Raw genomic sequence first — 11,279 nt, 5'->3', positions numbered from 1 at the left:
TGGCGTTCAGTGCCCAGTGGATGCCCATTTTGGGCGCTGAACGCCCAAAATGCCCCTTTACTGGCGTTTTCTTGCCATTGAGCTCTTTTTCTCTGTTTTGTGTGCCGAATCCTTCTGTAACTCTGTGGACTTATACAAATGATTCCTCACCTTAGTGTCAGTGAACTTTATATAAACAAATAAAAATAAAAATAGAGCAAAATGCTTAGAGGATTGTTGCCCCATGGTTGGGTTGCCTCCCAACAAGCGCTTCTTTATTGTCTTTAGCTGAACCTTGCTGAGCTTTTAATCTAGCTTCAGCCTTGAGCATTCTTGCTCAATGTTTCCTTCAAGATAATGCTTGATTCTCTGTCCATTGACAATGAACTTCTTATTAGAATCAATATCTTGAAGCTCCACATAACCATATGGTGATACACTTGTAATCACGTATGGTCCCCTCCACCGGGATTTCAGTTTCCCGGGGAATAGCCTGAGTCTAGAGTTAAACAACAGGACCTTCTGTCCTGGTTCAAAGATTCTAGATGACAGTTTTCTGTCATGCCACTTTTTTTATTTCTCTTTATAAAGCTTGGCATTTTCGAAAGCTGTGAATCTGAATTCCTCTAGCTCATTTAGCTGGAGCAATCGTTTTTCTCCTGCTAATTTGGCATCAAAGTTTAGGAATCTGGTTGCCCAATAGGCCTTATGTTCTAGTTCCACGGGCAGGTGACATGCCTTACCATACACGAGTTGGTATGGAGAGGTCCCTATAGGGGTCTTGAATGCTGTTTTGTAAGCCCACAGAGCATCATCCAAGCTCCGTGCCCAATCCTTTCTACGGGTATTTACTGTCCGTTCCAGAATTCTCTTTAATTCTCTGTTAGAGACTTCAGCTTGCCCATTAGTTTGTGGATGATATGGAGTGGCCACCTTGTGGCGAATCCCATACCGAACCATGGCAGATTAAAGCTGTTTATTGTAGAAGTGGGTGCCCCCATCACTAATTAGTACTCTAGGGACACCGAACCTGCTAAAGATATATTTCTGGAGGAACTTCAGCACCGTTTTAGTATCATTGGTGGGTGTGGCAATGGCCTCAACCCATTTTGATACATAATCAACTGCCACCAGAATATAAGTGTTCGAGTATGATGGTGGGAAAGGTCCCATGAAGTCAATTCCCCATACGTCAAACAACTCAATCTCCAAGATTCCTTGTTGAGGCATGGCGTAACCATGAGGCAGATTGCCAGCTCTTTGGCAACTGTCACAGTTACGTACAAACTCTCGGGAATCTTTATAGAGTGTGGGCCAATAGAAGCCATATTGGAGGACCTTGGTGGCTGTTCGCTCACCTCCGAAATGGCCTCCATATTGTGATCCATGGCAATGCCATTGGATCCTCTATGCTTCTTCTCTAGGCACACACCTACAGATTATTCCGTCTGCACATCTCTTAAAGAGATAGGGTTCATCCCACAAGTGGTACTTTGCATCAGTAATTAATTTCTTCTTTTGTATCCTGTTGTACTCCTTGGGTATGAACCTTGCAGCTTTATAGTTTGCAATATCGGAAACCATGGTGTTTCCTGAATGGCAAATAAATGCTCATCCGGAAAAGTCTCAGAGATCTCAAGAGAGGGGAGGGGCGTCCCTTCTACTGGCTCTATCCGGGACAGATGATCAGCTACTTGGTTCTCTGTCCCTTTTCTGTCTCTTATTTCTATATCAAACTCTTGCAGAAGCAACACCCTTTGTGAGTAGATATTTAAGAGCAGCATGATCAGTATACACAATCACTTTTGATCCTACTAAGTATGATCTGAACTTGTCAATGGCGTAAACCACTGCAAGTAATTCTTTTTCTGTGGTTGCGTAGTTTTTCTGGGCATCATTTAAAATGCGACTAGCATAATAAATGACATGCAGAAGCTTGTCATGCCTCTGTCCCAATACTGCACCAATGGCGTGATCACTGGCATCACACATTAGCTCAAATGGTAACGTCCAGTCTGGTGCAGAAATGACTGGTGCTGTGACCAGCTTAGCTTTCAGCATTTCAAACGCCTGCAGGCACTCTGTGTCAAAACAAAAATGGCATGTCAGCAGCTAGCAGATTGCTTAGAGGTTTTGCGATTTTTGAAAAATCCTTTATAAACCTCCTATAGAATCCTGCATGCCCCAGAAAGCTTCTGATTGCCTTAACATTGGCAGGTGGTGGTAATTTTTCAATTACCTCTATTTTTGCTTGATCCACCTCTATTCCCTTGTTTGAAATTTTATGCCCAAGAACAATCCCTTCAGTTACCATGAAGTGACATTTTTCCCAGTTTAAAACTAGGTTGGTTTCTTGGCATCTTTTCAGAACAAGTTTCAGGTGATCAAGACAGGAGCTGAATGAGTCTCCATATACTGAGAAGTCATCCATGAAGACTTCCAGAAATTTTTCCACCATATCAGAGAAAATAGAGAGCATGCATTGCTGGAAGGTTGCAGGCGTATTACACAGCCCAAATGGCATCCTTCTATAAGCAAACACTCCAGATGGACATGTGAATGTTGTTTTCTCTTGATCCTGAGGATCTACTGCAATCTGGTTATAGCCTGAGTAGCCGTCCAAAAAGCAGTAATAATCATGACCTGCTAGTCTTTCTAGCATCTGGTCTATGAATGGTAAAGGAAAATGATCCTTTCTGGTGGCTGTATTGAGCCTTCTGTAGTCAATACACATGCGCCACCCTATAACTGTTCTTGTAGGAACCAGTTCATTTTTTTCATTATGAATCACTGTCATGCCTCCCTTTTTTTGGACGACTTGGACAGGGCTCACCCAGGGGCTATCAGAAATAGGATAAATAATCCCAGCCTCTAGTAATTTGGTGACCTCTTTCTGCACCACTTCTTTCATGGATGGATTTAGCCGCCTCTGTGGTTGAACCACTAGTTTGGCATTATCCTCCAATAAGATTTTGTGCATGCATCTAGCTGGGCTTATGCCCTTAAGGTCACCTATGGACCACCCAAGAGCTATCTTGTGTGTCCTTAGCACTTGAATAAGTGCCTCCTCTTCCTGTGAATTTAAAGCAGAGCTTAAGATCACTGGAATAGTGTCACCTTCTCCCAGAAATGCATATTTCAAGGATGGTGGTAATGGCTTGAGCTCGGGTTTAGGAGGTTTTTCCTCTTCCAGAAGAAATTTCAGAGGCTCTTTCATGTCCTCTGAATCCTCTAAATCAGGCTGAACATCTTTAAAGATGTTTTCTAACTCTGATTCAAGACTCTCAGCCATGTTGATCTCTTCTACCAAAGAGTCAATAAGATCAACTTTCTTGCAGTCTTTTGATGTGTCTGGATGCTACATGGCTTTGACAGCGTTCAACTTAAACTCATCATCATTGACTCTCAGGGTTATTTCCCCCTGTTGGACGTCAATGAGGGATCGCCCAGTTGCTAGGAAGGGTCTTCCTAGAATGAGAGTAGCACTCTTGTGCTCCTCCATTTCCAGCACAACAAAGTCCGTGGGAAAGGCGAATAGCCTAACTCTGACAATCATGTCCTCAATCACGCCTGATGGGTATTTAGTGGAACCATTAGCAAGTTGGAGACATATCCGGGTTGGTTTAACTTCTTCAGTTAAGCCAAGCTTCCTGATAGTGGATGCTGGTATTAGGTTGATGCTTGCCCCAAGATCGCATAAAGCTGTCTTGGTGCAATTACCTTCTAATATGCATGGTATCAGAAAACTCCCAGGGTCTTTAAGCTTTTTAGGAAAGCTCTTCAGAATAACTGCACTGCATTCTTCAGTGAGGAGAACTCTTTCTGTTTCTCTCCAATCCTTTTTATGACTCAAGATCTCTTTCATGAACTTGGCATAAGAAGGTATTTCCTTAAGTGCTTCTGCAAATGGAATCTTTATTTCAAGAGTCCTGAGATAGTCTGCAAAGCGAGCAAATTGCTTATCCTGCTCCTCTTTCCGGAGTTTTTGAGGATAAGGTATCTTGGCTTTATATTCTTCAACCTTAGTTGCTGCAGGTTTATTGCCTACAGAAGTGGTTGAAGAAGCCTTTTTAGAGGGGTTGTCATCAGCATGTGTGTGTGTCTGATCCCTCACTGGCAATTGAGTGCCAGAGTTAGAAGCTGGAGTGACGTGAGATGCCAACTCATTGTCTGTTTCTGGCGTCTGAACGCCAGAACTGTGCCCATTTTGGGCGTTCAGTGCCAGGTCTTCCCCATTTTGGGCGTTCAATGCCAGATTCTTGCCTATTTCTGGCGTTGAACGCCAGTCCTGCCTTGTTTCTGGCATTGAACGCCAGTCCTGAGCATGGTCTGGGCGTTCAGCACCAGCCTTCCACCAAATTTCTGGCGTTTTAGTTCCAGAATTACTTTTCCCTGGGCTCTTACTGTCCTCAGGTGAATTTTGGGTGGTTTGCTCATTTCTTAGCTTTTTGCTGCTTTGAGGTGGGGTATTTAATGTTTTCCCACTTCTTAGTTGAACTGCTTGGCATTCTTCTGTTATTTGCCTTGACAGCTGCTGCTTTGTTTGCTTAAACTGTTCGTCCATATGTATATTAGCCATCCGTGTCTCTTGTAACCTATCCTTGAATTTGGCTAACTGCTTTGTTAGAAAGTCCAATTGCTGATTGAATTCAGCAGCTTGTTTTACAGGACTGAGTTCAGCAGTTGCTGTTTTAACCTCTTCTTTCATGGAAGGGTCACTGCTTAGGTACAGATGCTGATTCCTGGCAACTGTATCAATGAGCTCTTGAGCCTCTTCAATTGTTTTCTCATGTGGATAGATCCACCAGCTAAGTAATCTAGAGACATCTGAGCTCCTTCTGCAAGCCCATAATAGAAGATGTCTAACTGAACCCACTCTGAAAATATTTCAGAGGGGCATTTTCGTAGCATCTCTCTGTATCTCTCCCAGGCATCATAAAGAGATTCATTATCTCTTTGTTTAAAGCCTTGGATGTTCAGCCTTAGCTGTGTCATCCGTTTTGGGGGAAAGTATTGATTCAGGAATTTTTCTGTCAGCTGTTTCCATGTCCTTATGCTGGCCTTAGGTTGGTTATTTAACCACCTCTTAGCTTGATCTTTCACAGCAAATGGAAACAGTAATAGTCTGTAGACATCCTGATCTATTTCCTTATCATGTACTGTGTCAGCAATTTGTAAAAACTGTGCCAGAAACTCTGTAGGTTCTTCCTGTGGAAGACCGGAATACTAGCAATTTTGCTGCACCATGATAATGAGCTGAGGATTCAACTCAAAGCTACTCACTCCAATGGAGGGTATGCAGATGCTACTCCCATATGAAGCAGTGGAGGGGTTAGAATATGACCCCAGAGTCCTCCTGGACTGTTCATTTCCGCTTAGGTCCATGATGGAGAAAGGGAGATGATATAAAATAAAAAAATTATTTTTATTTATTTATTTATTTATTATAGAAAACCAAACTAAAATTTTTAAAAAACACAGAAAAATCAAGAAGAAAACACCAAACTTAAAGTTTGGCACAGGATTTAATAGAGAAATTATTTTTGAAAAATATTTTAAAAAGAAAATAAGGATTCTAAAATTTTAACACGACAATAATAAGAGACTCTAAACAAAAAAAAGAAATTTTTCCTAATCTAAGCAACAAAATAAACCGTTAGTTGTCCAAACACGAACAATCCCCGGTAACGGCGCCAAAAACATGGTGCACGAAATGTGAATCACACTTTTCACAACTCGTACCACTAACCAGCAAGTGCACTGGGTCGTCCAAGTAATACCTTACGTGAGTAAGGGTCGAATCCCACGGAGATTGTTGGTTTGAAGCAAGCTATGGTTATCTTGCACTTCTTAGTCAGGAAGTCAATTATATTTATCAAGTGAATTGCGAATGAACAAGAGAGCATGGGTTAAAAGTTACTTGTTATGCAGTAATGGAGAATATGTTGGAGTTTTGGAGATGCTTTGTCTTCTGAATCTCTACTTTCCTCTGTCCTCTGATTCATGCACGCACGTCCTTCTATGGCAAGCTGTGTGTTGGGGCATCACGTTGTCAATGATTACATCCCCTCCTCTTGTGAAAATGATCTAAATGCTCTGTCACAGCACGGCTAATCATCTGAGGTTCCCGATCGTGCTGGAATAGGATTCACCCTCCTTATGCGTCTGTCACTACGCCCAGCACTCACGAGTTTGAAGCTCGTCACAGTCATTCAATCCCTGAATCCTACTCGGAATACCACAGACAAGGTTTAGACTTTCCGGATTCTCATGAATGCCGCCATCAATCTAGCTTATACCACGGAGATTCTGATTAAGGAATCTAAGAGATATTCATTCAATCTGATATAGAACGGAGGTGGTTGTCAGACACACGTTCATGGATTGAGGAAGGTGATGAGTGTCACTGATCATCCCCTTCTCCATAATTAGGCGCGAATGGATATCTTAGATAGGAACACGCATGTTTGAATGGAAAACAGAAGTACTTGCATTAATTCATCGAGACACAGCAGAGCTCCTCACCCCCAACAATGGAGTTTAGAGACTCATGCCGTCAAAGAGTACAAAGTTTTGATCTAAAAATGTCATGAGATCCAAAATAAGTCTCAAAAAGTTGTTTAAATACTAAACTAGTAGCCTAGGTTTACAAAAAGTGAGTAGACTATGACAGATGGTGCAGAGATCCACTTCTGGGGCCCACTTGGTGTGTGCTGGGGCTGAGACTTAAGCAATTCACGTGCATAAGGCCATTTTGGGGGTTCAACGCCAGGTTTGGATCCATTTCTGGCGTTGAACTCCAACTTTTAATCCTTTTCTGGCGCTGGACGCTAGAATTGGGCAGAAAACTGGAGTTGAACGCCAGTTTACGTCATCTATCCTTGAACAAAATATGGACTATTATATATTTCTGGAAAGCCCTGGATGTCTACTTTCCAACGCAATTAGAAGCACGTCATTTCGAGTTCTGTAGCTCCAGAAAATCCACTTTGAGTGCAGGGAGGTCAGAATCCAACAGCATCAGCAGTCCTTTTTCAGCCTGAATCAGATTTTTGCTCAGCTCCCTAAATTTCAGCCAGAAAAATACACAACTCATACTAAAGTCCAGAAATATGAATTTTTCCTAAAAACTAATGAAAATAAACTAAAAACTAACTAAAACATACTAAAAACTATATGAAATTAAGCCCAAAAAGCGTATAAAATATCCACTCCTCACAGTACGAATTCCTAATTATCTTATTCTCCTACATTAATGCCTATCTTTCATAAAACCCTTGCACACCTTTATTTCTTGAATATGATTGTCAACATAAACGTGATTGTTAGCTTGTTACATGTGTTAATCATTTTTGCTATTGATGCTAGATCTATGCTTCTCATGCCTTTGCTTGCTTGCTTTTACACCTCTTGCATCTAATTGCTATAAAATGACCTCCTTGCCTTCAATTTCTGTCCTATATGCATGTAGTCGCGACCATGTATTTAAGACATTATCTCTTACCTTGGCATTGATTATCACTTGGACTTTCCCCTCCAGGTTCTGGCCACTTGAATTACATTTCCTTTTCTTTTCTCCCTTTTCAGGATGGGTACCAAGAAAGGAAAGGAGAAGGCTACTGACAAGACACCGGCAAGGCAGGGCACTAAAAGGACCTTGGCTAAGACACAACCCTCTACGAGCGTCAAGCCGCCCGTAAAACGGATCAAGAGAATCATCAAAGTTGACGAAGCGGGGAGAGCTTTTCATGCTAGGGACTCTGCACAGTTCACTAACCATTACCATGAGCAGATGTTCCCCATCTTGGCTGAGTGAAATTACAATAATGAGCACCTACTCATTCTTCCTACACACCTTGTGGATTTTGTGGAGCCCCGCATCAAAAGTAGACAGTGGGGATTCTTAAGGAGGCAGCCACGGGAGGCCAATCTATCATGGTAGTTGAATTCTACTCTAACTTTCACCTGCCGACCTTGCAGTTTGTTTATCTTCGTCAAAAGAAAGTTCCCGTCTCCGAGGGGGCCATTCAGCGTGTTTTGGATCTTCCACTCAGACCAGAGGGGTTGGACGCCTATCAAGAGGCCTCTCTCAAGCGCCAGACATATCAGTTCGACTGGAATAGCATCCTGGGTGTCATTGCAGAACCTGGCAGCAAATGGATCTACAGACAGGATCGAGCTCGACCTCAAAGCATCTCAGCTTCCGCCCTTACTTTCGAGGATCGCGTGTAGGCATAGATTATGTCCGACTATGTTTTCCTGAGCACTCACGAGTCCACCTTCAATGCAGATATGGCTGTCCTCATCTGGTGTATTCTCACCGAGCAACCTCTCAATCTACCAAGGCACATCCGGCAGGCCACGAGACACGTACAGATTTTGGGAAACCTCCCCTTTCCCGCATTGGTTTTGGATCTTGTCTTTGCAGCAGGTGTCTCCTCTAGGGCTAGGGATACCACAGCCATGATCCCATGGGCAAATCAGTATATCCCGAATGGGAAGTATGCCAGATCCCCAGTCCCCTCTACCAGCCGCCACCCAGGCCTATCTATGGACACCCTTCCTACTTCCGCTACAACATCACCCACACCTCCTACTCCACCCGCTACTCAGATGTCCCATCAGATTCTTCCGTGGTTAGACTGGCAAGACTGGCAGATGGAGCGAATGGAGCGCTGCAACAAGCACCGATACACCTATCTGAAGGAACTTATTGTTAGCACTCACCCACCTCCGAAAGATAAGGATACCCCAGACTCCACTTCCCCTACCAGCAGCGGGAGCCAGGCCGAGCCCATCTCTGGAGGTGATGCTACCAGCCCTGTAACGACCCAATTTTCAATATGTCTAAATCATACCGGAAACTGAGCGCTACCAAATTGTCTTTCTAATTATTATCTATTATTTATCTTATGAGCCTGATTCGCTGTTAAAAACGTAGTTAATTTGCGAGGTATTTTTTTCCAAAACATTTAAGTTGTCAGGCATGAACATACATAGATGATATCATAAGTAACAACAAGATAAGCAGTCAAAAGTAAACACACATTTATATAAATTCATACATCTCAAATAACTGATATCATTCAGTCATCCAGCCTTTATTAGATCATAGATCTTTAGTTAGAACACCCCTAGATATAGCTAGATAATAACCTTATACATATATATATATATATATACATACAACATCCCAGGCCCTGACCTGTTGATGAGCGGATAATTTATACGCTTTTTGACATTGTTTTTAGTATGTTTTTAGTAGGATCTAGTTACTTTTAGGGATGTTTTCATTAGTTTTTATGTTAAATTCACATTTTTGGACTTTACTATGAGTTTGTGTCACTTCAACTTGAATGTGATGAATGTGACAATCATCATCATTCCCTATGAACGCGTGCCTGACAACCACTTCCGTTCTACATTAGACTGAATGAGTATCTCTTAGATCTCTTAATCAGAATCTTCGTGGTGTAAGCTAGAATGATGGTGGCATTCAAGAGAATCCGGAAGGTCTAAACCTTGTCTGTGGTATTCCGAGTAGGATTCAATGATTGGATGACTGTGACGAGCTTCAAACTCGCGAGTGCTGGGCGTTAGTGACAGACGTAAAAGGATAGTAAATCCTATTCCAGCATGATCGAGAACCGACATATGAATAGCCGTGCCGTGACAGGGTGCGTTGATCATTTTCACTGAGAGGATAAGGTGAAACCATTGACAAGGGTGATGCCTCCAGACGATTAGCCATGCCGTGGCAGGGCATTTGGATCATTTTCCCGAGAGAAGACCGAAGGTAGCCATTGACAATGGTGATGTATCACATAAAGCCAGCCATAGAAAGGAGTAAGACTGATTGGATGAAGGCAGCAGGAAAGCAAAGGTTCAGAGGAACGAAAAGCATCTCTATTCGCTTATCTGAAATTCTCACCAATGAATTACATAAGTATTTCTATCCTTTATTATTTATCTTTTAATTATCTAATCCAATCACATTTAACCCTACCTGACTGAGATTTGCAAGGTGACCATAGCTTGCTTCATACCAACAATCTCCGTGGGATTCGACCCTTACTCACGTAAGGTATTACTTGGACGACCCAGTGCACTTGCTGGTTAGTTGTGCGAAGTTGTGAACCATGGTATTGGCATCATGTTTTTGGCGCCATTACCAGGGAAAAAAAGAGCGATAAATTTTACATAATCAAAGTGTAATCACAATTTCTGCGCACCACCTGTTCAAGGAGTCCATAAGCTGGCGCCCAGGCTAGCCTAGACTCTTCACTCACCTTGTCCCTCTAAACTACTAATGTGAGGAAAAGTACATTCTAGGTCTTCAAAACTCAAGTCAGGTAGAGCGTCATCAGCGAACTATGGAAGGGTACTCATGCTTCCATCTAAAGGGAGAAGGGAGAGAGAAAGGGTAAGAACTGGGGAATTCTTAGTAAGGTCAGAGTTATTAGTTACGTTCATTAATTCTTTGTCGTTTAGCAGACTATCAGTAGAATATAAATAAGCAGTAAATAGAAAACACAGATAAGTAGAGAAGATAGAAAAAATAGATAGCAGAACACAAACAGAAGAATACAAGAAAATAACACAAACACAAAGAATAGAATACACACAAAGAAAACATACATTCATCCAACAAACATAATGGAAGAAATGCACAACCAAGTATGATGCATGTCTAGCCTTAATGCAGGTAATGAGCTCATTTGTCGGTTACAGACCCGCTCTCGACGTTACCTAGAGTCCTTTGACCAGGTAAGGCTTTTCTGTTGGCAATACCCATCGCAAGAGTCCTTTGACTTGCGAGGCAAACCACCGTAAGAGTCCTTTGAGTTGTAGAGTGGCACTAGCTACCCACTACAAGATTCCTTTGACTTGCAAGACGGAGCTAGTCTGCCCAACACACTCACTGTAAGAGTCCTTTGACTTACAAGAGCACACACACCCTCACTGTAAGAGTCCTTTGACTTATAGGAGCATATGCTAGTTGTGTTTTCTCGATACCTCTGTAAGAGGCCTCTGACTTACAGAATAGCAATATAGCTAAGTATCCCAGGAAAGCATTCTCAGTGGTCGCACCACCATTTATCTGACTGCCTCTCTGCAGCAGATTCTTTCATAATCGTTCTCAAGCATCGCCCGAAGGCTCATAAGTCACATATAACCATACTTTCCATCACATATAAATCATCCTTTTTCACCTTTCCACAATCATAAGTCAAGCATCACAGTGATCTCATTTCACAATTCTCTGTATACATCACAACATCACAACAGCACACTGCTAT

Source organism: Arachis ipaensis, chromosome B04 (assembly GCF_000816755.2).
Source record: "Arachis ipaensis cultivar K30076 chromosome B04, Araip1.1, whole genome shotgun sequence".
Lineage (NCBI taxonomy): Eukaryota > Viridiplantae > Streptophyta > Magnoliopsida > Fabales > Fabaceae > Arachis > Arachis ipaensis.
The sequence above is the reverse complement of the archived record's forward strand: the minus strand, read 5'-3'. Positions refer to the sequence as shown.